Source organism: Phallusia mammillata, chromosome 4 (assembly GCF_965637545.1).
Source record: "Phallusia mammillata chromosome 4, kaPhaMamm4.hap1.1, whole genome shotgun sequence".
Taxonomy (NCBI): Eukaryota; Metazoa; Chordata; class Ascidiacea; order Phlebobranchia; family Ascidiidae; genus Phallusia; species Phallusia mammillata.
The window spans coordinates 8,491,020-8,510,999 of record NC_137255.1 but is presented as its reverse complement, the minus strand read 5'-3'; the positions used below and the strand labels follow the sequence as shown (position 1 = coordinate 8,510,999).

At 41.7% G+C, this 19,980-nt stretch overlaps 44 non-coding genes across 44 annotated transcripts; 21 read left to right on the top strand and 23 right to left on the bottom strand.

Moving 5' to 3' along the window:
* The first annotated feature begins 125 nt into the window (after positions 1–125).
* Trnak-cuu (transfer RNA lysine (anticodon CUU)) lies at positions 126–198 on the top strand. Its single transcript has one exon. It is a non-coding gene; the product is annotated as a tRNA-Lys (tRNA).
* Positions 199–534: 336 nt separating this feature from the next.
* Positions 535–606, bottom strand: Trnap-ugg (transfer RNA proline (anticodon UGG)). The gene has a single exon. It is a non-coding gene; the product is annotated as a tRNA-Pro (tRNA).
* A 437-nt stretch (positions 607–1,043) lies between these two features.
* Positions 1,044–1,115, bottom strand: Trnap-ugg (transfer RNA proline (anticodon UGG)). The gene has a single exon. It is a non-coding gene; the product is annotated as a tRNA-Pro (tRNA).
* Positions 1,116–1,252: 137 nt separating this feature from the next.
* On the top strand, positions 1,253–1,325 carry Trnak-cuu (transfer RNA lysine (anticodon CUU)). The gene has a single exon. It is a non-coding gene; the product is annotated as a tRNA-Lys (tRNA).
* Positions 1,326–1,662: 337 nt separating this feature from the next.
* Positions 1,663–1,734, bottom strand: Trnap-ugg (transfer RNA proline (anticodon UGG)). Its single transcript has one exon. It is a non-coding gene; the product is annotated as a tRNA-Pro (tRNA).
* Positions 1,735–2,625: 891 nt separating this feature from the next.
* Trnap-agg (transfer RNA proline (anticodon AGG)) lies at positions 2,626–2,697 on the bottom strand. Its single transcript has one exon. It is a non-coding gene; the product is annotated as a tRNA-Pro (tRNA).
* A 137-nt stretch (positions 2,698–2,834) lies between these two features.
* Positions 2,835–2,907, top strand: Trnak-cuu (transfer RNA lysine (anticodon CUU)). Its single transcript has one exon. It is a non-coding gene; the product is annotated as a tRNA-Lys (tRNA).
* A 337-nt stretch (positions 2,908–3,244) lies between these two features.
* Positions 3,245–3,316, bottom strand: Trnap-agg (transfer RNA proline (anticodon AGG)). Its single transcript has one exon. It is a non-coding gene; the product is annotated as a tRNA-Pro (tRNA).
* A 137-nt stretch (positions 3,317–3,453) lies between these two features.
* On the top strand, positions 3,454–3,526 carry Trnak-cuu (transfer RNA lysine (anticodon CUU)). The gene has a single exon. It is a non-coding gene; the product is annotated as a tRNA-Lys (tRNA).
* A 336-nt stretch (positions 3,527–3,862) lies between these two features.
* Trnap-ugg (transfer RNA proline (anticodon UGG)) lies at positions 3,863–3,934 on the bottom strand. Its single transcript has one exon. It is a non-coding gene; the product is annotated as a tRNA-Pro (tRNA).
* Positions 3,935–4,071: 137 nt separating this feature from the next.
* Positions 4,072–4,144, top strand: Trnak-cuu (transfer RNA lysine (anticodon CUU)). The gene has a single exon. It is a non-coding gene; the product is annotated as a tRNA-Lys (tRNA).
* A 337-nt stretch (positions 4,145–4,481) lies between these two features.
* Positions 4,482–4,553, bottom strand: Trnap-ugg (transfer RNA proline (anticodon UGG)). The gene has a single exon. It is a non-coding gene; the product is annotated as a tRNA-Pro (tRNA).
* Positions 4,554–4,690: 137 nt separating this feature from the next.
* Trnak-cuu (transfer RNA lysine (anticodon CUU)) lies at positions 4,691–4,763 on the top strand. The gene has a single exon. It is a non-coding gene; the product is annotated as a tRNA-Lys (tRNA).
* Positions 4,764–5,099: 336 nt separating this feature from the next.
* Positions 5,100–5,171, bottom strand: Trnap-ugg (transfer RNA proline (anticodon UGG)). Its single transcript has one exon. It is a non-coding gene; the product is annotated as a tRNA-Pro (tRNA).
* Positions 5,172–5,608: 437 nt separating this feature from the next.
* Trnap-ugg (transfer RNA proline (anticodon UGG)) lies at positions 5,609–5,680 on the bottom strand. The gene has a single exon. It is a non-coding gene; the product is annotated as a tRNA-Pro (tRNA).
* A 137-nt stretch (positions 5,681–5,817) lies between these two features.
* Trnak-cuu (transfer RNA lysine (anticodon CUU)) lies at positions 5,818–5,890 on the top strand. Its single transcript has one exon. It is a non-coding gene; the product is annotated as a tRNA-Lys (tRNA).
* A 336-nt stretch (positions 5,891–6,226) lies between these two features.
* Trnap-ugg (transfer RNA proline (anticodon UGG)) lies at positions 6,227–6,298 on the bottom strand. The gene has a single exon. It is a non-coding gene; the product is annotated as a tRNA-Pro (tRNA).
* Positions 6,299–6,435: 137 nt separating this feature from the next.
* Positions 6,436–6,508, top strand: Trnak-cuu (transfer RNA lysine (anticodon CUU)). The gene has a single exon. It is a non-coding gene; the product is annotated as a tRNA-Lys (tRNA).
* Positions 6,509–6,845: 337 nt separating this feature from the next.
* Positions 6,846–6,917, bottom strand: Trnap-ugg (transfer RNA proline (anticodon UGG)). Its single transcript has one exon. It is a non-coding gene; the product is annotated as a tRNA-Pro (tRNA).
* Positions 6,918–7,054: 137 nt separating this feature from the next.
* On the top strand, positions 7,055–7,127 carry Trnak-cuu (transfer RNA lysine (anticodon CUU)). Its single transcript has one exon. It is a non-coding gene; the product is annotated as a tRNA-Lys (tRNA).
* A 336-nt stretch (positions 7,128–7,463) lies between these two features.
* Positions 7,464–7,535, bottom strand: Trnap-ugg (transfer RNA proline (anticodon UGG)). Its single transcript has one exon. It is a non-coding gene; the product is annotated as a tRNA-Pro (tRNA).
* Positions 7,536–7,972: 437 nt separating this feature from the next.
* Trnap-ugg (transfer RNA proline (anticodon UGG)) lies at positions 7,973–8,044 on the bottom strand. Its single transcript has one exon. It is a non-coding gene; the product is annotated as a tRNA-Pro (tRNA).
* Positions 8,045–8,181: 137 nt separating this feature from the next.
* On the top strand, positions 8,182–8,254 carry Trnak-cuu (transfer RNA lysine (anticodon CUU)). Its single transcript has one exon. It is a non-coding gene; the product is annotated as a tRNA-Lys (tRNA).
* Positions 8,255–8,591: 337 nt separating this feature from the next.
* Positions 8,592–8,663, bottom strand: Trnap-ugg (transfer RNA proline (anticodon UGG)). Its single transcript has one exon. It is a non-coding gene; the product is annotated as a tRNA-Pro (tRNA).
* A 546-nt stretch (positions 8,664–9,209) lies between these two features.
* Positions 9,210–9,281, bottom strand: Trnap-ugg (transfer RNA proline (anticodon UGG)). The gene has a single exon. It is a non-coding gene; the product is annotated as a tRNA-Pro (tRNA).
* Positions 9,282–9,717: 436 nt separating this feature from the next.
* Trnap-ugg (transfer RNA proline (anticodon UGG)) lies at positions 9,718–9,789 on the bottom strand. Its single transcript has one exon. It is a non-coding gene; the product is annotated as a tRNA-Pro (tRNA).
* A 137-nt stretch (positions 9,790–9,926) lies between these two features.
* Positions 9,927–9,999, top strand: Trnak-cuu (transfer RNA lysine (anticodon CUU)). The gene has a single exon. It is a non-coding gene; the product is annotated as a tRNA-Lys (tRNA).
* Positions 10,000–10,336: 337 nt separating this feature from the next.
* On the bottom strand, positions 10,337–10,408 carry Trnap-ugg (transfer RNA proline (anticodon UGG)). Its single transcript has one exon. It is a non-coding gene; the product is annotated as a tRNA-Pro (tRNA).
* Positions 10,409–10,545: 137 nt separating this feature from the next.
* Trnak-cuu (transfer RNA lysine (anticodon CUU)) lies at positions 10,546–10,618 on the top strand. The gene has a single exon. It is a non-coding gene; the product is annotated as a tRNA-Lys (tRNA).
* Positions 10,619–11,463: 845 nt separating this feature from the next.
* On the bottom strand, positions 11,464–11,535 carry Trnap-ugg (transfer RNA proline (anticodon UGG)). Its single transcript has one exon. It is a non-coding gene; the product is annotated as a tRNA-Pro (tRNA).
* Positions 11,536–11,672: 137 nt separating this feature from the next.
* On the top strand, positions 11,673–11,745 carry Trnak-cuu (transfer RNA lysine (anticodon CUU)). The gene has a single exon. It is a non-coding gene; the product is annotated as a tRNA-Lys (tRNA).
* A 337-nt stretch (positions 11,746–12,082) lies between these two features.
* On the bottom strand, positions 12,083–12,154 carry Trnap-ugg (transfer RNA proline (anticodon UGG)). Its single transcript has one exon. It is a non-coding gene; the product is annotated as a tRNA-Pro (tRNA).
* Positions 12,155–12,290: 136 nt separating this feature from the next.
* On the top strand, positions 12,291–12,363 carry Trnak-cuu (transfer RNA lysine (anticodon CUU)). The gene has a single exon. It is a non-coding gene; the product is annotated as a tRNA-Lys (tRNA).
* An 845-nt stretch (positions 12,364–13,208) lies between these two features.
* On the bottom strand, positions 13,209–13,280 carry Trnap-ugg (transfer RNA proline (anticodon UGG)). The gene has a single exon. It is a non-coding gene; the product is annotated as a tRNA-Pro (tRNA).
* Positions 13,281–13,417: 137 nt separating this feature from the next.
* On the top strand, positions 13,418–13,490 carry Trnak-cuu (transfer RNA lysine (anticodon CUU)). Its single transcript has one exon. It is a non-coding gene; the product is annotated as a tRNA-Lys (tRNA).
* A 336-nt stretch (positions 13,491–13,826) lies between these two features.
* Trnap-ugg (transfer RNA proline (anticodon UGG)) lies at positions 13,827–13,898 on the bottom strand. Its single transcript has one exon. It is a non-coding gene; the product is annotated as a tRNA-Pro (tRNA).
* A 137-nt stretch (positions 13,899–14,035) lies between these two features.
* Trnak-cuu (transfer RNA lysine (anticodon CUU)) lies at positions 14,036–14,108 on the top strand. The gene has a single exon. It is a non-coding gene; the product is annotated as a tRNA-Lys (tRNA).
* A 1,673-nt stretch (positions 14,109–15,781) lies between these two features.
* On the top strand, positions 15,782–15,854 carry Trnak-cuu (transfer RNA lysine (anticodon CUU)). Its single transcript has one exon. It is a non-coding gene; the product is annotated as a tRNA-Lys (tRNA).
* A 769-nt stretch (positions 15,855–16,623) lies between these two features.
* Positions 16,624–16,696, top strand: Trnak-cuu (transfer RNA lysine (anticodon CUU)). Its single transcript has one exon. It is a non-coding gene; the product is annotated as a tRNA-Lys (tRNA).
* Positions 16,697–17,466: 770 nt separating this feature from the next.
* Positions 17,467–17,539, top strand: Trnak-cuu (transfer RNA lysine (anticodon CUU)). Its single transcript has one exon. It is a non-coding gene; the product is annotated as a tRNA-Lys (tRNA).
* A 768-nt stretch (positions 17,540–18,307) lies between these two features.
* Trnak-cuu (transfer RNA lysine (anticodon CUU)) lies at positions 18,308–18,380 on the top strand. The gene has a single exon. It is a non-coding gene; the product is annotated as a tRNA-Lys (tRNA).
* Positions 18,381–18,718: 338 nt separating this feature from the next.
* On the bottom strand, positions 18,719–18,790 carry Trnap-agg (transfer RNA proline (anticodon AGG)). Its single transcript has one exon. It is a non-coding gene; the product is annotated as a tRNA-Pro (tRNA).
* Positions 18,791–19,338: 548 nt separating this feature from the next.
* Positions 19,339–19,410, bottom strand: Trnap-agg (transfer RNA proline (anticodon AGG)). Its single transcript has one exon. It is a non-coding gene; the product is annotated as a tRNA-Pro (tRNA).
* A 137-nt stretch (positions 19,411–19,547) lies between these two features.
* On the top strand, positions 19,548–19,620 carry Trnak-cuu (transfer RNA lysine (anticodon CUU)). The gene has a single exon. It is a non-coding gene; the product is annotated as a tRNA-Lys (tRNA).
* The last annotated feature ends 360 nt before the right edge of the window (positions 19,621–19,980 follow it).

Below are 19,980 nucleotides of genomic sequence, written 5' to 3'. Positions count from 1 at the left end.
GCATGTATACATAAGGCTTGTTCAAAACAGAAAGTTCGAACCTTTGCCATTGTCGTATGTTCACACCTATGTGATGTGTATTGCTTGGAAGGTTTACGCATTTTGAGTCGACTGCAACCTTGTGCGCCCGGCTAGCTCAGTCGGTAGAGCGTTGGACTCTTAATCCAACGGTCGTGGGTTCGAGCCCCACGTTGGGCGATATTTTGTGCGAAGTATTAGATTGGATGAGACAGATTTGTAAATCAGGCAAACCAGCTGATTTGGAATTCTTTTCAAGTGTTTGGCATGGCTTGTACCAAAGCATTTGACACGAAGACAACATTTTGTTTAAGTGGCAATTATATTGCATGCAACAAACAAACTGTTCAAAGATCGAAGTAAGAAACCTTGCGTTCACGCATTTAATTGTTGGTTTGTTTTTTCAAATGATAGATTTGATTCTAACAAATGGAAGCGTGCGATATAAGACAGATTGTTTCGATAACCCAGTCATTCAAAATATACTTGTACGTTGCGACCAAAAGTGTTCTAGAAGGGCTCGTCCGGGATTTGAACCCGGGACCTCTCGCACCCAAAGCGAGAATCATACCCCTAGACCAACGAGCCGATGTGTTAACTGCATGTATACATAAGGCTTGTTCAAAACAGAAAGTTCGAACCTTTGCCATTGTCGTAAGTTCACACCTATGTGATGTGTATTGCTTGGAAGATTTACGCATTTCGAGTCGACTGCAACCTTGTGCGCCCGGCTAGCTCAGTCGGTGGAGCGTTGGACTCTTTTCAAGTGTTTGGCATGGCTTGTACCAAAGCATTTGACACGAAGACAACATTTTGTTTAAGTGGCAATTATATTGCATGTAACAAACAAACTGTTCAAAGATCGAAGTAAGAAACCTTGCGTTCACGCATTTAATTGTTGGTTTGTTTTTTCAAATGATAGATTTGATTGTAATGCACGGAAGCGTACAATATAAGACAGACGTGTATCGATTACTCAGTCATTTAAAATGTACTTGTACGTTGCGACCAAAAGTGTTCTAGAAGGGCTCGTCCGGGATTTGAACCCGGGACCTCTCGCAGCCAAAGCGAGAATCATACCCCTAGACCAACGAGCCGATGTGTTAACTGCATGTATACATAAGGCTTGTTCAAAACAGAAAGTTCGAACCTTTGCCATTGTCGTATGTTCACACCTATGTGATGTGTATTGCTTGGAAGGTTTACGCATTTTGAGTCGACTGCAACCTTGTGCGCCCGGCTAGCTCAGTCGGTAGAGCGTTGGACTCTTAATCCAACGGTCGTGGGTTCGAGCCCCACGTTGGGCGATATTTTGTGCGAAGTATTAGATTGGATGAGACAGATTTGTAAATCAGGCAAACCAGCTGATTTGGAATTCTTTTCAAGTGTTTGGCATGGCTTGTACAAAAGCATTTGACACGAAGACAACATTTTGTTTAAGTGGCAATTATATTGCATGTAACAAACAAACTGTTCAAAGATCGAAGTAAGAAACCTTGCGTTCACGCATTTAATTGTTGGTTTGTTTTTTCAAATGATAGATTTGATTGTAAGACATGGAAGCGTACAATATAAGACAGACGTGTATCGATTACCCAGTAATTTAAAATGTACTTGTACGTTGCGTCCAAAAGTGTTATAGAAGGGCTCGTCCGGGATTTGAACCCGGGACCTCTCGCACCCAAAGCGAGAATCATACCCCTAGACCAACGAGCCGATGTGTCAACTGCACGTATAAACAAGAGTTGTTTTAACCAGAAAGTTCGATCCTTTGCCATTGTCGTCTATTCACGCCTATGTGATATGTATTGCTTGGAAGGTTTACGCATTTTGAGTCGACTGCAACCTTGTGCGCCCGGCTAGCTCAGTCGGTAGAGCGTTGGACTCTTAGTCCAACTGTCGTGGGTTCGAGCCCCCCATTAGGCGATAGTTTGTGCGAAGTATTAGATTGGATAAGAAAAATTTGCAGTTCCGATAAAGTGTCTGATTTGGCTTTTTTTCAATTGTTTGGAATGATTTGTACCAAAGCATTTGACACAAAGACAACATTTTGTTTAAGTGGCAATTATATTGCATTGAACAAACAAACTGTTTACAGATCAAAGTAAGAAACGTTGCGTTCACGCATTTAATTGTTTGTTGGTTTTTTTCAAATGATAGATTTGATTCTAACAAATGGAAGCGAGCGATATAAGACAGATTGTTTACATAACCCAGTCATTCAAAATATACGTGTACGTTGCGACCAAAAGTGTTATAGAAGGGCTCGTCCGGGATTTGAACCCGGGACCTCTCGCCGAGACAGATTTGTAAATCAGGCAAACCAGCTGATTTGGAATTCTTTTCAAGTGTTTGGCATGGCTTGTACCAAAGCATTTGACACGAAAACAACATTTTGTTTAAGTGGCAATTATATTGCATTGAACAAACAAACTGTTCAAAGATCGAAGTAAGAAACCTTGCGTTCACGCATTTAATTGTTGGTTTGTTTTTTCAAATGATAGATTTGATTGTAATGCACAGAAGCGTACAATATAAGACAGACGTGTATCGATTACTCAGTCATTTAAAATGTACTTGTACGTTGCGACCAAAAGTGTTCTAGAAGGGCTCGTCCGGGATTTGAACCCGGGACCTCTCGCACCCTAAGCGAGAATCATACCCCTAGACCAACGAGCCGATGTGTTAACTGCATGTATACATAAGGCTTGTTCAAAACAGAAAGTTCGAACCTTTGCCATTGTCGTATGTTCACACCTATGTGATGTGTATTGCTTGGAAGGTTTACGCATTTTGAGTCGACTGCAACCTTGTGCGCCCGGCTAGCTCAGTCGGTAGAGCGTTGGACTCTTAATCCAACGGTCGTGGGTTCGAGCCCCACGTTGGGCGATATTTTGTGCGAAGTATTAGATTGGATGAGACAGATTTGTAAAACAGGCAAACCAGCTGATTTGGAATTCTTTTCAAGTGTTTGGCATGGCTTGTACCAAAGCATTTGACACGAAGACAACATTTTGTTTAAGTGGCAATTATATTGCATGCAACAAACAAACTGTTCAAAGATCGAAGTAAGAAACCTTGCGTTCACGCATTTAATTGTTGGTTTGTTTTTTCAAATGATAGATTTGATTCTAACAAATGGAAGCGTACAATATAAGACAGACGTGTATCGATTACCCAGTCATTTAAAATGTACTTGTACGTTGCGACCAAAAGTGTTCTAGAAGGGCTCGTCCGGGATTTGAACCCGGGACCTCTCGCACCCTAAGCGAGAATCATACCCCTAGACCAACGAGCCGATGTGTTAACTGCATGTATACATAAGGCTTGTTCAAAACAGAAAGTTCGAACCTTTGGCATTGTCGTATGTTCACACCTATGTGATGTGTATTGCTTGGAAGGTTTACGCATTTTGAGTCGACTGCAACCTTGTGCGCCCGGCTAGCTCAGTCGGTAGAGCGTTGGACTCTTAATCCAACGATCGTGGGTTCGAGCCCCCCGTTGGGCGATAGTTTGTACGAAGTATTAGATTGGATAAGAAAAATTTGCAGTTCCGATAAAGTGGCGTATTTGGCTTTTTTTCAATTGTTTGGCATGATTTGTACCAAAGCATTTGACACAAAGACAACATTTTGTTTAAGTGGCAATTATATTGCATTGAACAAACAAACTGTTTAAAGATCAAAGTAAGAAACGTTGCGTTCACGCATTTAATTGTTTGTTCGTTTTTTTCAAATGATAGATTTGATTCTAACAAATGGAAGCGTGCGATATAAGACAGATTGTTTCGATAACCCAGTCATTCAAAATATACTTGTACGTTGCGACCAAAAGTGTTCTAGAAGGGCTCGTCCGGGATTTGAACCCGGGACCTCTCGCACCCAAAGCGAGAATCATACCCCTAGACCAACGAGCCGATGTGTTAACTGCATGTATACATAAGGCTTGTTCAAAACAGAAAGTTCGAACCTTTGCCATTGTCGTATGTTCACACCTATGTGATGTGTATTGCTTGGAAGATTTACGCATTTTGAGTCGACTGCAACCTTGTGCGCCCGGCTAGCTCAGTCGGTAGAGCGTTGGACTCTTAATCCAACGGTCGTGGGTTCGAGCCCCACGTTGGGCGATATTTTGTGCGAAGTATTAGATTGGATGAGACAGATTTGTAAATCAGGCAAACCAGCTGATTTGGAATTCTTTTCAAGTGTTTGGCATGGCTTGTACAAAAGCATTTGACACGAAGACAACATTTTGTTTAAGTGGCAATTATATTGCATGTAACAAACAAACTGTTCAAAGATCGAAGTAAGAAACCTTGCGTTCACGCATTTAATTGTTGGTTTGTTTTTTCAAATGATAGATTTGATTGTAAGACATGGAAGCGTACAATATAAGACAGACGTGTATCGATTACCCAGTCATTTAAAATGTACTTGTACGTTGCGACCAAAAGTGTTCTAGAAGGGCTCGTCCGGGATTTGAACCCGGGACCTCTCGCACCCAAAGCGAGAATCATACCCCTAGACCAACGAGCCGATGTGCTAACTGCATGTATACATAAGGCTTGTTCAAAACAGAAAGTTCGAACCTTTGGCATTGTCGTATGTTCACACCTATGTGATGTGTATTGCTTGGAAGGTTTACGCATTTTGAGTCGACTGCAACCTTGTGCGCCCGGCTAGCTCAGTCGGTAGAGCGTTGGACTCTTAATCCAACGATCGTGGGTTCGAGCCCCCCGTTGGGCGATAGTTTGTACGAAGTATTAGATTGGATAAGAAAAATTTGCAGTTCCGATAAAGTGGCGTATTTGGCTTTTTTTCAATTGTTTGGCATGATTTGTACCAAAGCATTTGACACAAAGACAACATTTTGTTTAAGTGGCAATTATATTGCATTGAACAAACAAACTGTTTAAAGATCAAAGTAAGAAACGTTGCGTTCACGCATTTAATTGTTTGTTCGTTTTTTTCAAATGATAGATTTGATTCTAACAAATGGAAGCGTGCGATATAAGACAGATTGTTTCGATAACCCAGTCATTCAAAATATACTTGTACGTTGCGACCAAAAGTGTTCTAGAAGGGCTCGTCCGGGATTTGAACCCGGGACCTCTCGCACCCAAAGCGAGAATCATACCCCTAGACCAACGAGCCGATGTGTTAACTGCATGTATACATAAGGCTTGTTCAAAACAGAAAGTTCGAACCTTTGCCATTGTCGTATGTTCACACCTATGTGATGTGTATTGCTTGGAAGATTTACGCATTTTGAGTCGACTGCAACCTTGTGCGCCCGGCTAGCTCAGTCGGTAGAGCGTTGGACTCTTTTCAAGTGTTTGGCATGGCTTGTACCAAAGCATTTGACACGAAGACAACATTTTGTTTAAGTGGCAATTATATTGCATGTAACAAACAAACTGTTCAAAGATCGAAGTAAGAAACCTTGCGTTCACGCATTTAATTGTTGGTTTGTTTTTTCAAATGATAGATTTGATTGTAATGCACGGAAGCGTACAATATAAGACAGACGTGTATCGATTACTCAGTCATTTAAAATGTACTTGTACGTTGCGACCAAAAGTGTTATAGAAGGGCTCGTCCGGGATTTGAACCCGGGACCTCTCGCACCCAAAGCGAGAATCATACCCCTAGACCAACGAGCCGATGTGTTAACTGCATGTATACATAAGGCTTGTTCAAAACAGAAAGTTCGAACCTTTGGCATTGTCGTATGTTCACACCTATGTGATGTGTATTGCTTGGAAGGTTTACGCATTTTGAGTCGACTGCAACCTTGTGCGCCCGGCTAGCTCAGTCGGTAGAGCGTTGGACTCTTAATCCAACGATCGTGGGTTCGAGCCCCCCGTTGGGCGATAGTTTGTACGAAGTATTAGATTGGATAAGAAAAATTTGCAGTTCCGATAAAGTGGCGTATTTGGCTTTTTTTCAATTGTTTGGCATGATTTGTACCAATGCATTTGACACAAAGACAACATTTTGTTTAAGTGGCAATTATATTGCATTGAACAAACAAACTGTTTAAAGATCAAAGTAAGAAACGTTGCGTTCACGCATTTAATTGTTTGTTCGTTTTTTTCAAATGATAGATTTGATTCTAACAAATGGAAGCGTGCGATATAAGACAGATTGTTTCGATAACCCAGTCATTCAAAATATACTTGTACGTTGCGACCAAAAGTGTTCTAGAAGGGCTCGTCCGGGATTTGAACCCGGGACCTCTCGCACCCAAAGCGAGAATCATACCCCTAGACCAACGAGCCGATGTGTTAACTGCATGTATACATAAGGCTTGTTCAAAACAGAAAGTTCGAACCTTTGCCATTGTCGTATGTTCACACCTATGTGATGTGTATTGCTTGGAAGATTTACGCATTTTGAGTCGACTGCAACCTTGTGCGCCCGGCTAGCTCAGTCGGTAGAGCGTTGGACTCTTAATCCAACGGTCGTGGGTTCGAGCCCCACGTTGGGCGATATTTTGTGCGAAGTATTAGATTGGATGAGACAGATTTGTAAATCAGGCAAACCAGCTGATTTGGAATTCTTTTCAAGTGTTTGGCATGGCTTGTACAAAAGCATTTGACACGAAGACAACATTTTGTTTAAGTGGCAATTATATTGCATGTAACAAACAAACTGTTCAAAGATCGAAGTAAGAAACCTTGCGTTCACGCATTTAATTGTTGGTTTGTTTTTTCAAATGATAGATTTGATTGTAAGACATGGAAGCGTACAATATAAGACAGACGTGTATCGATTACCCAGTCATTTAAAATGTACTTGTACGTTGCGACCAAAAGTGTTCTAGAAGGGCTCGTCCGGGATTTGAACCCGGGACCTCTCGCACCCAAAGCGAGAATCATACCCCTAGACCAACGAGCCGATGTGTTAACTGCATGTATACATAAGGCTTGTTCAAAACAGAAAGTTCGAACCTTTGGCATTGTCGTATGTTCACACCTATGTGATGTGTATTGCTTGGAAGGTTTACGCATTTTGAGTCGACTGCAACCTTGTGCGCCCGGCTAGCTCAGTCGGTAGAGCGTTGGACTCTTAATCCAACGATCGTGGGTTCGAGCCCCCCGTTGGGCGATAGTTTGTACGAAGTATTAGATTGGATAAGAAAAATTTGCAGTTCCGATCAAGTGGCGTATTTGGCTTTTTTTCAATTGTTTGGCATGATTTGTACCAAAGCATTTGACACAAAGACAACATTTTGTTTAAGTGGCAATTATATTGCATTGAACAAACAAACTGTTTAAAGATCAAAGTAAGAAACGTTGCGTTCACGCATTTAATTGTTTGTTCGTTTTTTTCAAATGATAGATTTGATTCTAACAAATGGAAGCGTGCGATATAAGACAGATTGTTTCGATAACCCAGTCATTCAAAATATACTTGTACGTTGCGACCAAAAGTGTTCTAGAAGGGCTCGTCCGGGATTTGAACCCGGGACCTCTCGCACCCAAAGCGAGAATCATACCCCTAGACCAACGAGCCGATGTGTTAACTGCATGTATACATAAGGCTTGTTCAAAACAGAAAGTTCGAACCTTTGCCATTGTCGTATGTTCACACCTATGTGATGTGTATTGCTTGGAAGATTTACGCATTTTGAGTCGACTGCAACCTTGTGCGCCCGGCTAGCTCAGTCGGTAGAGCGTTGGACTCTTTTCAAGTGTTTGGCATGGCTTGTACCAAAGCATTTGACACGAAGACAACATTTTGTTTAAGTGGCAATTATATTGCATGTAACAAACAAACTGTTCAAAGATCGAAGTAAGAAACCTTGCGTTCACGCATTTAATTGTTGGTTTGTTTTTTCAAATGATAGATTTGATTGTAATGCACGGAAGCGTACAATATAAGACAGACGTGTATCGATTACTCAGTCATTTAAAATGTACTTGTACGTTGCGACCAAAAGTGTTCTAGAAGGGCTCGTCCGGGATTTGAACCCGGGACCTCTCGCACCCAAAGCGAGAATCATACCCCTAGACCAACGAGCCGATGTGTTAACTGCATGTATACATAAGGCTTGTTCAAAACAGAAAGTTCGAACCTTTGCCATTGTCGTATGTTCACACCTATGTGATGTGTATTGCTTGGAAGGTTTACGCATTTTGAGTCGACTGCAACCTTGTGCGCCCGGCTAGCTCAGTCGGTAGAGCGTTGGACTCTTAATCCAACGGTCGTGGGTTCGAGCCCCACGTTGGGCGATATTTTGTGCGAAGTATTAGATTGGATGAGACAGATTTGTAAATCAGGCAAACCAGCTGATTTGGAATTCTTTTCAAGTGTTTGGCATGGCTTGTACAAAAGCATTTGACACGAAGACAACATTTTGTTTAAGTGGCAATTATATTGCATGTAACAAACAAACTGTTCAAAGATCGAAGTAAGAAACCTTGCGTTCACGCATTTAATTGTTGGTTTGTTTTTTCAAATGATAGATTTGATTGCAAGGCACGGAAGCGTACGATATAAGACAGACGTGTATCGATAACCCAGTCATTTAAAATGTACTTGTACGTTGCGTCCAAAAGTGTTATAGAAGGGCTCGTCCGGGATTTGAACCCGGGACCTCTCGCACCCAAAGCGAGAATCATACCCCTAGACCAACGAGCCGATGTGTCAACTGCACGTATAAACAAGAGTTGTTTTAACCAGAAAGTTCGATCCTTTGCCATTGTCGTCTATTCACGCCTATGTGATATGTATTGCTTGGAAGGTTTACGCATTTTGAGTCGACTGCAACCTTGTGCGCCCGGCTAGCTCAGTCGGTAGAGCGTTGGACTCTTAGTCCAACTGTCGTGGGTTCGAGCCCCCCGTTAGGCGATAGTTTGTGCGAAGTATTAGATTGGATAAGAAAAATTTGCAGTTCCGATAAAGTGGCTGATTTGGCTTTTTTTCAATTGTTTGGAATGATTTGTACCAAAGCATTTGACACAAAGACAACATTTTGTTTAAGTGGCAATTATATTGCATTGAACAAACAAACTGTTTACAGATCAAAGTAAGAAACGTTGCGTTCACGCATTTAATTGTTTGTTGGTTTTTTTCAAATGATAGATTTGATTCTAACAAATGGAAGCGAGCGATATAAGACAGATTGTTTCGATAACCCAGTCATTCAAAATATACTTGTACGTTGCGTCCAAAAGTGTTATAGAAGGGCTCGTCCGGGATTTGAACCCGGGACCTCTCGCACCCAAAGCGAGAATCATACCCCTAGACCAACGAGCCGATGTGTTAACTGCTGGAAACATAAGGCTTGTTCAAAACAGAAAGTTCGAACCTTTGCCATTGTCGTATGTTCACACCTATGTGATGTGTATTGCTGGGAAGATTTACGCATTTTGAGTCGACTGCAACCTTGTGCGCCCGGCTAGCTCAGTCGGTAGAGCGTTGGACTCTTTTCAAGTGTTTGGCATGGCTTGTACCAAAGCATTTGACACGAAGACAACATTTTGTTTAAGTTGCAATTATATTGCATGTAACAAACAAACTGTTCAAAGATCGAAGTAAGAAACCTTGCGTTCACGCATTTAATTGTTGGTTTGTTTTTTCAAATGATAGATTTGATTGTAATGCACGGAAGCGTACAATATAAGACAGACGTGTATCGATTACTCAGTCATTTAAAATGTACTTGTACGTTGCGACCAAAAGTGTTCTAGAAGGGCTCGTCCGGGATTTGAACCCGGGACCTCTCGCACCCAAAGCGAGAATCATACCCCGAGACCAACGAGCCGATGTGTTAACTGCATGTATACATAAGGCTTGTTCAAAACAGAAAGTTCGAACCTTTGCCATTGTCGTATGTTCACACCTATGTGATGTGTATTGCTTGGAAGGTTTACGCATTTTGAGTCGACTGCAACCTTGTGCGCCCGGCTAGCTCAGTCGGTAGAGCGTTGGACTCTTAATCCAACGGTCGTGGGTTCGAGCCCCACGTTGGGCGATATTTTGTGCGAAGTATTAGATTGGATGAGACAGATTTGTAAATCAGGCAAACCAGTTGATTTGGAATTCTTTTCAATTGTTTGGCATGGCTTGTACAAAAGCATTTGACACGAAGACAACATTTTGTTTAAGTGGCAATTATATTGCATGTAACAAACAAACTGTTCAAAGATCGAAGTAAGAAACCTTGCGTTCACGCATTTAATTGTTGGTTTGTTTTTTCAAATGATAGATTTGATTGTAAGACATGGAAGCGTACAATATAAGACAGACGTGTATCGATTACCCAGTAATTTAAAATGTACTTGTACGTTGCGAACAAAAGTGTTCTAGAAGGGCTCGACCGGGATTTGAACCCGGGACCTCTCGCACCCAAAGCGAGAATCATACCCCTAGACCAACGAGCCGATGTGTTAACTGCATGTATACATAAGGCTTGTTCAAAACAGAAAGTTCGAACCTTTGGCATTGTCGTATGTTCACACCTATGTGATGTGTATTGCTTGGAAGGTTTACGCATTTTGAGTCGACTGCAACCTTGTGCGCCCGGCTAGCTCAGTCGGTAGAGCGTTGGACTCTTAATCCAACGATCGTGGGTTCGACCCCCCCGTTGGGCGATAGTTTGTACGAAGTATTAGATTGGATAAGAAAAATTTGCAGTTCCGATAAAGTGGCGGATTTGGCTTTTTTTCAATTGTTTGGCATGATATGTAACAAAGCATTTGACACAAAGACAACATTTTGTTTAAGTGGCAATTATATTGCATTGAACAAACAAACTGTTTAAAGATCAACGTAAGAAACGTTGGGTTCACGCATTTAATTGTTTGTTCGTTTTTTTCAAATGATAGATTTGATTCTAACAAATGGAAGCGTGCGATATAAGACAGATTGTTTCGATAACCCAGTCATTCAAAATATACTTGTACGTTGCGACCAAAAGTGTTATAGAAGGGGTAGTCCGGGATTTGAACCCGGGACCACTCGCACCCAAAGCGAGAATCATACCCCTAGACCAACGAGCCGATGTGTTAACTGCATGTATACATAAGGCTTGTTCAAAACAGAAAGTTCGAACCTTTGCCATTGTCGTAAGTTCACACCTATGTGATGTGTATTGCTTGGAAGATTTACGCATTTCGAGTCGACTGCAACCTTGTGCGCCCGGCTAGCTCAGTCGGTAGAGCGTTGGACTCTTTTCAAGTGTTTGGCATGGCTTGTACCAAAGCATTTGACACGAAGACAACATTTTGTTTAAGTGGCAATTATATTGCATGTAACAAACAAACTGTTCAAAGATCGATGTAAGAAACCTTGCGTTCACGCATTTAATTGTTGGTTTGTTTTTTCAAATGATAGATTTGATTGTAATGCACGGAAGCGTACAATATAAGACAGACGTGTATCGATTACTCAGTCATTTAAAATGTACTTGTACGTTGCGACCAAAAGTGTTCTAGAAGGGCTCGTCCGGGATTTGAACCCGGGACCTCTCGCACCCAAAGCGAGAATCATACCCCTAGACCAACGAGCCGATGTGTTAACTGCATGTATACATAAGGCTTGTTCAAAACAGAAAGTTCGAACCTTTGCCATTGTCGTATGTTCACACCTATGTGATGTGTATTGCTTGGAAGGTTTACGCATTTTGAGTCGACTGCAACCTTGTGCGCCCGGCTAGCTCAGTCGGTAGAGCGTTGGACTCTTAATCCAACGGTCGTGGGTTCGAGCCCCACGTTGGGCGATATTTTGTGCGAAGTATTAGATTGGATGAGACAGATTTGTAAATCAGGCAAACCAGCTGATTTGTAATCCTTTTCAAGTGTTTGGCATGGCTTGTACAAAAGCATTTGACACGAAGACAACATTTTGTTTAAGTGGCAATTATATTGCATGTAACAAACAAACTGTTCAAAGATCGAAGTAAGAAACCTTGCGTTCACGCATTTAATTGTTGGTTTGTTTTTTCAAATGATAGATTTGATTGTAAGACATGGAAGCGTACAATATAAGACAGACGTGTATCGATTACCCAGTCATTTAAAATGTACTTGTACGTTGCGACCAAAAGTGTTCTAGAAGGGCTCGTCCGGGATTTGAACCCGGGACCTCTCGCACCCAAAGCGAGAATCATACCCCTAGACCAACGAGCCGATGTGTTAACTGATGTATACATAAGGCTTGTTCAAAACAGAAAGTTCGAACCTTTGCCATTGTCGTATGTTCACACCTATGTGATGTGTATTGCTTGGAAGGTTTACGCATTTTGAGTCGACTGCAACCTTGTGCGCCCGGCTAGCTCAGTCGGTAGAGCGTTGGACTCTTAATCCAACGATCGTGGGTTCGAGCCCCCCGTTGGGCGATATTTTGTGCGAAGTATTAGATTGGATGAGACAGATTTGTAAATCAGGCAAACCAGCTGATTTGGAATTCTTTTCAAGTGTTTGGCATGGCTTGTACCAAAGCATTTGACACGAAGACAACATTTTGTTTAAGTGGCAATTATATTGCATGCAACAAACAAACTGTTCAAAGATCGAAGTAAGAAACCTTGCGTTCACGCATTTAATTGTTGGTTTGTTTTTTCAAATGATAGATTTGATTCTAACAAATGGAAGCGTGCGATATAAGACAGATTGTTTCGATAACCCAGTCATTCAAAATATACTTGTACGTTGCGACCAAAAGTGTTATAGAAGGGGTAGTCCGGGATTTGAACCCGGGACCACTCGCACCCAAAGCGAGAATCATACCCCTAGACCAACGAGCCGATGTGTTAACTGCATGTATACATAAGGCTTGTTCAAAACAGAAAGTTCTAACCTTTGCCATTGTCGTAAGTTCACACCTATGTGATGTGTATTGCTTGGAAGATTTACGCATTTCGAGTCGACTGCAACCTTGTGCGCCCGGCTAGCTCAGTCGGTAGAGCGTTGGACTCTTTTCAAGTGTTTGGCATGGCTTGTACCAAAGCATTTGACACGAAGACAACATTTTGTTTAAGTGGCAATTATATTGCATGTAACAAACAAACTGTTCAAAGATCGAAGTAAGAAACCTTGCGTTCACGCATTTAATTGTTGGTTTGTTTTTTCAAATGATAGATTTGATTGTAATGCACGGAAGCGTACAATATAAGACAGACGTGTATCGATTACTCAGTCATTTAAAATGTAGTTGTACGTTGCGACCAAAAGTGTTCTAGAAGGGCTCGTCCGGGATTTGAACCCGGGACCTCTCGCACCCAAAGCGAGAATCATACCCCTAGACCAACGAGCCGATGTGTTAACTGCATGTATACATAAGGCTTGTTCAAAACAGAAAGTTCGAACCTTTGCCATTGTCGTATGTTCACACCTATGTGATGTGTATTGCTTGGAAGGTTTACGCATTTTGAGTCGACTGCAACCTTGTGCGCCCGGCTAGCTCAGTCGGTAGAGCGTTGGACTCTTAATCCAACGGTCGTGGGTTCGAGCCCCACGTTGGGCGATATTTTGTGCGAAGTATTAGATTGGATGAGACAGATTTGTAAATCAGGCAAACCAGCTGATTTGGAATTCTTTTCAAGTGTTTGGCATGGCTTGTACAAAAGCATTTGACACGAAGACAACATTTTGTTTAAGTGGCAATTATATTGCATGTAACAAAAAACTGTTCAAAGATCGAAGTAAGAAACCTTGCGTTCACGCATTTAATTGTTGGTTTGTTTTTTCAAATGATAGATTTGATTGTAAGACATGGAAGCGTACAATATAAGACAGACGTGTATCGATTACCCAGTAATTTAAAATGTACTTGTACGTTGCGACCAAAAGTGTTCTAGAAGGGCTCGTCCGGGATTTGAACCCGGGACCTCTCGCACCCAAAGCGAGAATCATACCCCTAGACCAACGAGCCGATGTGTTAACTGCATGTATACATAAGGCTTGTTCAAAACAGAAAGTTCGAACCTTTGGCATTGTCGTATGTTCACACCTATGTGATGTGTATTGCTTGGAAGGTTTACGCATTTTGAGTCGACTGCAACCTTGTGCGCCCGGCTAGCTCAGTCGGTAGAGCGTTGGACTCTTAATCCAACGATCGTGGGTTCGAGCCCCCCGTTGGGCGATAGTTTGTACGAAGTATTAGATTGGATAAGAAAAATTTGCAGTTCCGATAAAGTGGCGTATTTGGCTTTTTTTCAATTGTTTGGCATGATTTGTACCAAAGCATTTGACACAAAGACAACATTTTGTTTAAGTGGCAATTATATTGCATTGAACAAACAAACTGTTTAAAGATCAAAGTAAGAAACGTTGCGTTCACGCATTTAATTGTTTGTTCGTTTTTTTCAAATGATAGATTTGATTCTAACAAATGGAAGCGTGCGATATAAGACAGATTGTTTCGATAACCCAGTCATTCAAAATATACTTGTACGTTGCGACCAAAAGTGTTCTAGAAGGGCTCGTCCGGGATTTGAACCCGGGACCTCTCGCACCCTAAGCGAGAATCATACCCCTAGACCAGGGGTGGGCAAACTTTTCAGCGCAAGGGCCGCATTCAAAAGTTCTTAATCTTATGGGGCCGCATTGTATTTCACCAACGGCCCCCCAATTGCTTGCTTGTTTTTTTTAATAACACTGTAAAGAATTAGGTTTATCACATGTATATACCATTCAAAGTTGCTTAAAATGCTCATATTAATAATTTCTAACTTGGTGCATAAGTTTGACTGAACGGAGCTAACTGTTTATGACGTCATAATCGGTATTGTGACGATTGCGGTGCCTGTTTATTCGCATTGTTTGCAGACAATAAGCGGATAAAAAGCCTGGCGCATGTGGTTCTTAGGATGGTAATCTTTTTTTAAGTCTCACGAAATCTGTTTTTAGCAGTTTGAAAATCAAAATATTTGGCAAAATAGTTTTAGTTACGTCACGGAAGCCAGTACATGTATTTTGACATACATGGTCACGGCCGCACAAACTCGTCTACGCGGCCGCATGTGGCCGTACGGCCGCAGGTTGTGTACCCCTGATTTAGCTTAAAATATTAACATAGTATATTTTCAGCTATGTGCAAATACGTTTGTTGTCACTTTGTTTGCACAAACATTGGTTGAAACGCTACAACTAAATAAAAAAATAAAGCATTTGTTGTAAACATAGCATGTGTTGCAACATAGGCTGCACCACGTTTTTTTGTTAATATATTCCTTGCGCCAACATTAAACAAAGCGAGCCGCTTTTTGTATCCATCTTAAGTGTCGTGGTCTGTGTTAATGATTCTAAACCCGTGTTTAATGTCCGTTTGCAATGTACTGCAACGACCTAAACTTGATCCAAAGTGACCAAAGTTTTGGCGTCAACAGTACAAAGTGGGCTGTATTTGAAAACGTGAATGGCTTTTACTTTTATCGAACGAATAAATTCTTTCAAGTGAATATTTGCATGATAACGTGGTAGAAACAGCAGACCAATTCACGTAAACACCCCCGGTATTTTTCAAAACTACGTCTGTGGTTATAATACTATTCAGCGTTGCTCGGAAACTTTCTGTTTAAAATTTCCCAACATTTGGCGGGCCGCATGAACTCCTTTGCCGGGCCGCATGCGGCCCGCGGGCCGTAGTTTGCCCACCCCTACCCTAGACCAACGAGCCGATGTGTGAACTGCATGTATACATAAGGCTTGTTCAAAACAGAAAGTTCGAACCTTTGCCATTGTCGTATGTTCACACCTATGTGATGTGTATTGCTTGGAAGGTTTACGCATTTTGAGTCGACTGCAACCTTGTGCGCCCGGCTAGCTCAGTCGGTAGAGCGTTGGACTCTTAATCCAACGGTCGTGGGTTCGAGCCCCACGTTGGGCGATAGTTTGTGCGAAGTATTAGATTGGATAAGAAAAATTTGCAGTTCCGATAAAGTGGCTGATTTGGCATTTTTTCAATTGTTTGGCATGATTTGTACCAAAGCATTTGACACAAAGACAACATTTTGTTTAAGTGGCAATTATATTGCATTGAACAAACAAACTGTTCAAAGATCGAAGTAAGAAACCTTGCGTTCACGCATTTAATTTTTGGTTGGTTTTTTCAAATGATAGATTTGATTGTAAGGCACGGAAGCGTACGATATAAGACAGACGTGTATCGATAACCCAGTCATTTAAAATGTACTTGTACGTTGCGACCAAAAGTGTTCTAGAAGGGCTCGTCCGGGATTTGAACCCGGGACCTCTCGCACCCTAAGCGAGAATCATACCCCTAGACCAGTGGTTCTCAAACTTTTTGTTGTTGCGACGCCCCTGGAAAAGTTTTCTGGACTTGCGACGCACAAGGAAATAAAAGTTATTGAGGAAACTTGTTATTAAAGCTGTGTTTATTGATACAACAACAAAAAGCCACGAAACGAAACTATTCTGTGACGCCCTTGGAAGATTGAAACGACGCACCAGGGCGTCGCGACGCACAGTTTGAGAACTACTGCTTTAGACCAACGAGCCGATGTGTTAACTGCATGTATACATAAGGCTTGTTCAAAACAGAAAGTTCGAACCTTTGCCATTGTCGTATGTTCACACCTATGTGATGTGTATTGCTTGGAAGGTTTACGCATTTTGAGTCGACTGCAACCTTGTGTGCCCGGCTAGCTCAGTCGGTAGAGCGTTGGACTCTTAATCCAACGGTCGTGGGTTCGAGCCTCCCGTTGGGCGATAGTTTGTGCGATGTATTAGATTGGTTGAGACAGATTTGTAAATCAGGCAAACTAGCTGATTTGGAATTCTTTTCAAGTACTTGGCATGGCTTGTACCAAAGCATTTGACACGAAGACAACATTTTGTTTAAGTGGCAATTATATTGCATGTAACAAACAAACTGTTCAAAGATCGAAGTAAGAAACCTTGCGTTCACGCATTTAATTGTTGGTTTGTTTTTTCAAATGATAGATTTGATTGTAAGGCACGGAAGCGTACAATATAAGACAGACGTGTATCGATAACCCAGTCATTTAAAATGTACTTGTACGTTGCGACCAAAAGTGTTATAGAAGGGCTCGTCCGGGATTTGAACCCGGGACCTCTCGCACCCTAAGCGAGAATCATACCCCTAGACCAGTGGTTCTCAAACTTTTTGTTGTTGCGACGCCCCTGGAAAAGTTTTCTGGACTTGCGACGCACCAGGAAATAAAAGTTATTGTGGAAACTTGTTATTAAAGCTGTGTTTATTGATACAACAACAAAAAGCCACGAAACGAAACTATTCTGTGACGCCCTTGGAAGATTGAAACGACGAACCAGGGCGTCGCGACGCACAGTTTGAGAACTACTGCCCTAGACCAACGAGCCGATGTGTCAACTGCACGTATAAACAAGAATTGTTTTAACCAGAAAGTTCGAACCTTTGCCATTGTCGTATGTTCACACCTATGTGATGTGTATTGCTTGGAAGGTTTACGCATTTTGAGTCGACTGCAACCTTGTGCGCCCGGCTAGCTCAGTCGGTAGAGCGTTGGACTCTTAATCCAACGGTCGTGGGTTCGAGCCCCACGTTGGGCGATAGTTTGTGCGAAGTATTAGATTGGATAAGAAAAATTTGCAGTTCCGATAAAGTGGCTGATTTGGCATTTTTTTAATTGTTTGGCATGATTTGTACCAAAGCATTTGACACAAAGACAACATTTTGTTTAAGTGGCAATTATATTGCATTGAACAAACAAACTGTTCAAAGATCGAAGTAAGAAACCTTGCGTTCACGCATTTAATTGTTGGTTGGTTTTTTCAAATGATAGATTTGATTGTAAGGCACGGAAGCGTACGATATAAGACAGACGTGTATCGATTACCCAGTCATTTAAAATGTACTTGTACGTTGCAACCAAAAGTGTTATAGAAGGGCTCGTCCGGGATTTGAACCCGGGACCTCTCGCACCCTAAGCGAGAATCATACCCCTAGACCAGTGGTTCTCAAACTTTTTGTTGTTGCGACGCCCCTGGAAAAGTTTTCTGGACTTGCGACGCACAAGGAAATAAAAGTTATTGAGGAAACTTGTTATTAAAGCTGTGTTTATTGATACAATAACAAAAAGCCACGAAACGAAACTATTCTGTGACGCCCTTGGAAGATTGAAACGACGCACCAGGGCGTCGCGACGCACAGTTTGAGAACTACTGCCCTAGACCAACGAGCCGATGTGTCAACTGCACGTATAAACAAGAATTGTTTGACCAGAAAGTTCGATCCTTTGCCATTATCGTATGTTCACGCTTGTGTGATGTGTATTGCTTGGAAGGTTTACCCATTTTGTGTCGACTGCAACTTTGTGCGCCCGGCTAGTTCAGTCGGTAGACCGTTGGACTCTTAATCCAATGGTCGCGGGTTCGAGCCCCACGTTGGGCGATAGTTTGTGCGAAGTATTAGATTGGATAAGAAAAATTTGCAGTTCCGATAAAGTGGCTGATTTGGCTTTTTTTCAATTGTTTGGCATGATTTGTACCAAAGCATTTGACACAATGACAACATTTTGTTTAAGTGGCAATTATATTGCATTGAACAAACAAACTGTTTAAAGATCAAAGTAAGAAACGTTGCGTTCACGCATTTAATTGTTTGTTCGTTTTTTTTTCAAATGATAGTTTTGATTCTAACAAATGGAAGCGTGCGATATAAGACAGATTGTTTCGATAACCCAGTCATTTAAAATGTACTTGTACGTTGCGACCAAAAGTGTTAGAGAAGGGCTCGTCCGGGATTTGAACCCGGTACCTCTCGGACCCTAAGCGAGAATCATACCCCTAGACCAACGAGCCGATGTGTTAACTGCATGTATACATAAGGCTTGTTCAAAACAGAAAGTTCGAACCTTTGCCATTGTCGTATGTTCACACCTATGTGATGTGTATTGCTTGGAAGGTTTACGCATTTTGAGTCGACTGCAACCTTGTGCGCTCGGCTAGTTCAGTCGGTAGACCGTTGGACTCTTAATCCAATGGTCGCGGGTTCGAGCCCCACGTTGGGCGATAGTTTGTGCGAAGTATTAGATTGGATAAGAAAAATTTGCAGTTCCGATAAAGTGGCTGATTTGGCTTTTTTTCAATTGTTTGGCATGATTTGTACCAAAGCATTTGACACAATGACAACATTTTGTTTCAGTGGCAATTATATTGCATTGAACAAACAAACTGTTTAAAGATCAAAGTAAGAAATGTTGCGTTCACGCATTTAATTGTTTGTTGGTTTTTTTTTCAAATGATAGATTTGATTCTAACAAATGGAAGCGTGCGATGTAAGACAGATTGTTTCGATAACCCAGTCATTTAAAATGTACTTGTACGTTGCGACCAAAAGTGTTATAGAAGGGCTCGTCCGGGATTTGAACCCGGGACCTCTCGCACCCTAAGCGAGAATCATACCCCTAGACCAACGAGCCGATGTGTTAACTGCTTGTATACATAAGGCTTGTTCAAAACAGAATGTTCGAACCTTTGCCATTGTCGTATGTTCACACCTATGTGATGTGTATTGCTTGGAAGGTTTACGCATTTTGAGTCGACTGCAACCTTGTGCGCCCGGCTAGCTCAGTCGGTAGAGCGTTGGACTCTTAATCCAACGGTCGTGGGTTCGAGCCCCACTTTGGGCGATAGTTTGTGCGAAGTATTAGATTGGATAAGAAAAATTTGCAGTTCCGATAAAGTGGCTGATTTGGCTTTTTTCAATTGTTTGGCATGATTTGTACCAAAGCATTTGACACAAAGACAACATTTTGTTTAAGTGGCAATTATATTGCATTGAACAAACAAACTGTTCAAAGATCGAAGTAAGAAACCTTGCGTTCACGCATTTAATTTTTGGTTTGTTTTTTCAAATGATAGATTTGATTGTAAGGCAGGGAAGCGTACGATATAAGACAGACGTGTATCGATAACCCAGTCATTTAAAATGTACTTGTACGTTGCGACCAAAAGTGTTCTAGAAGGGCTCGTCCGGGATTTGAACCCGG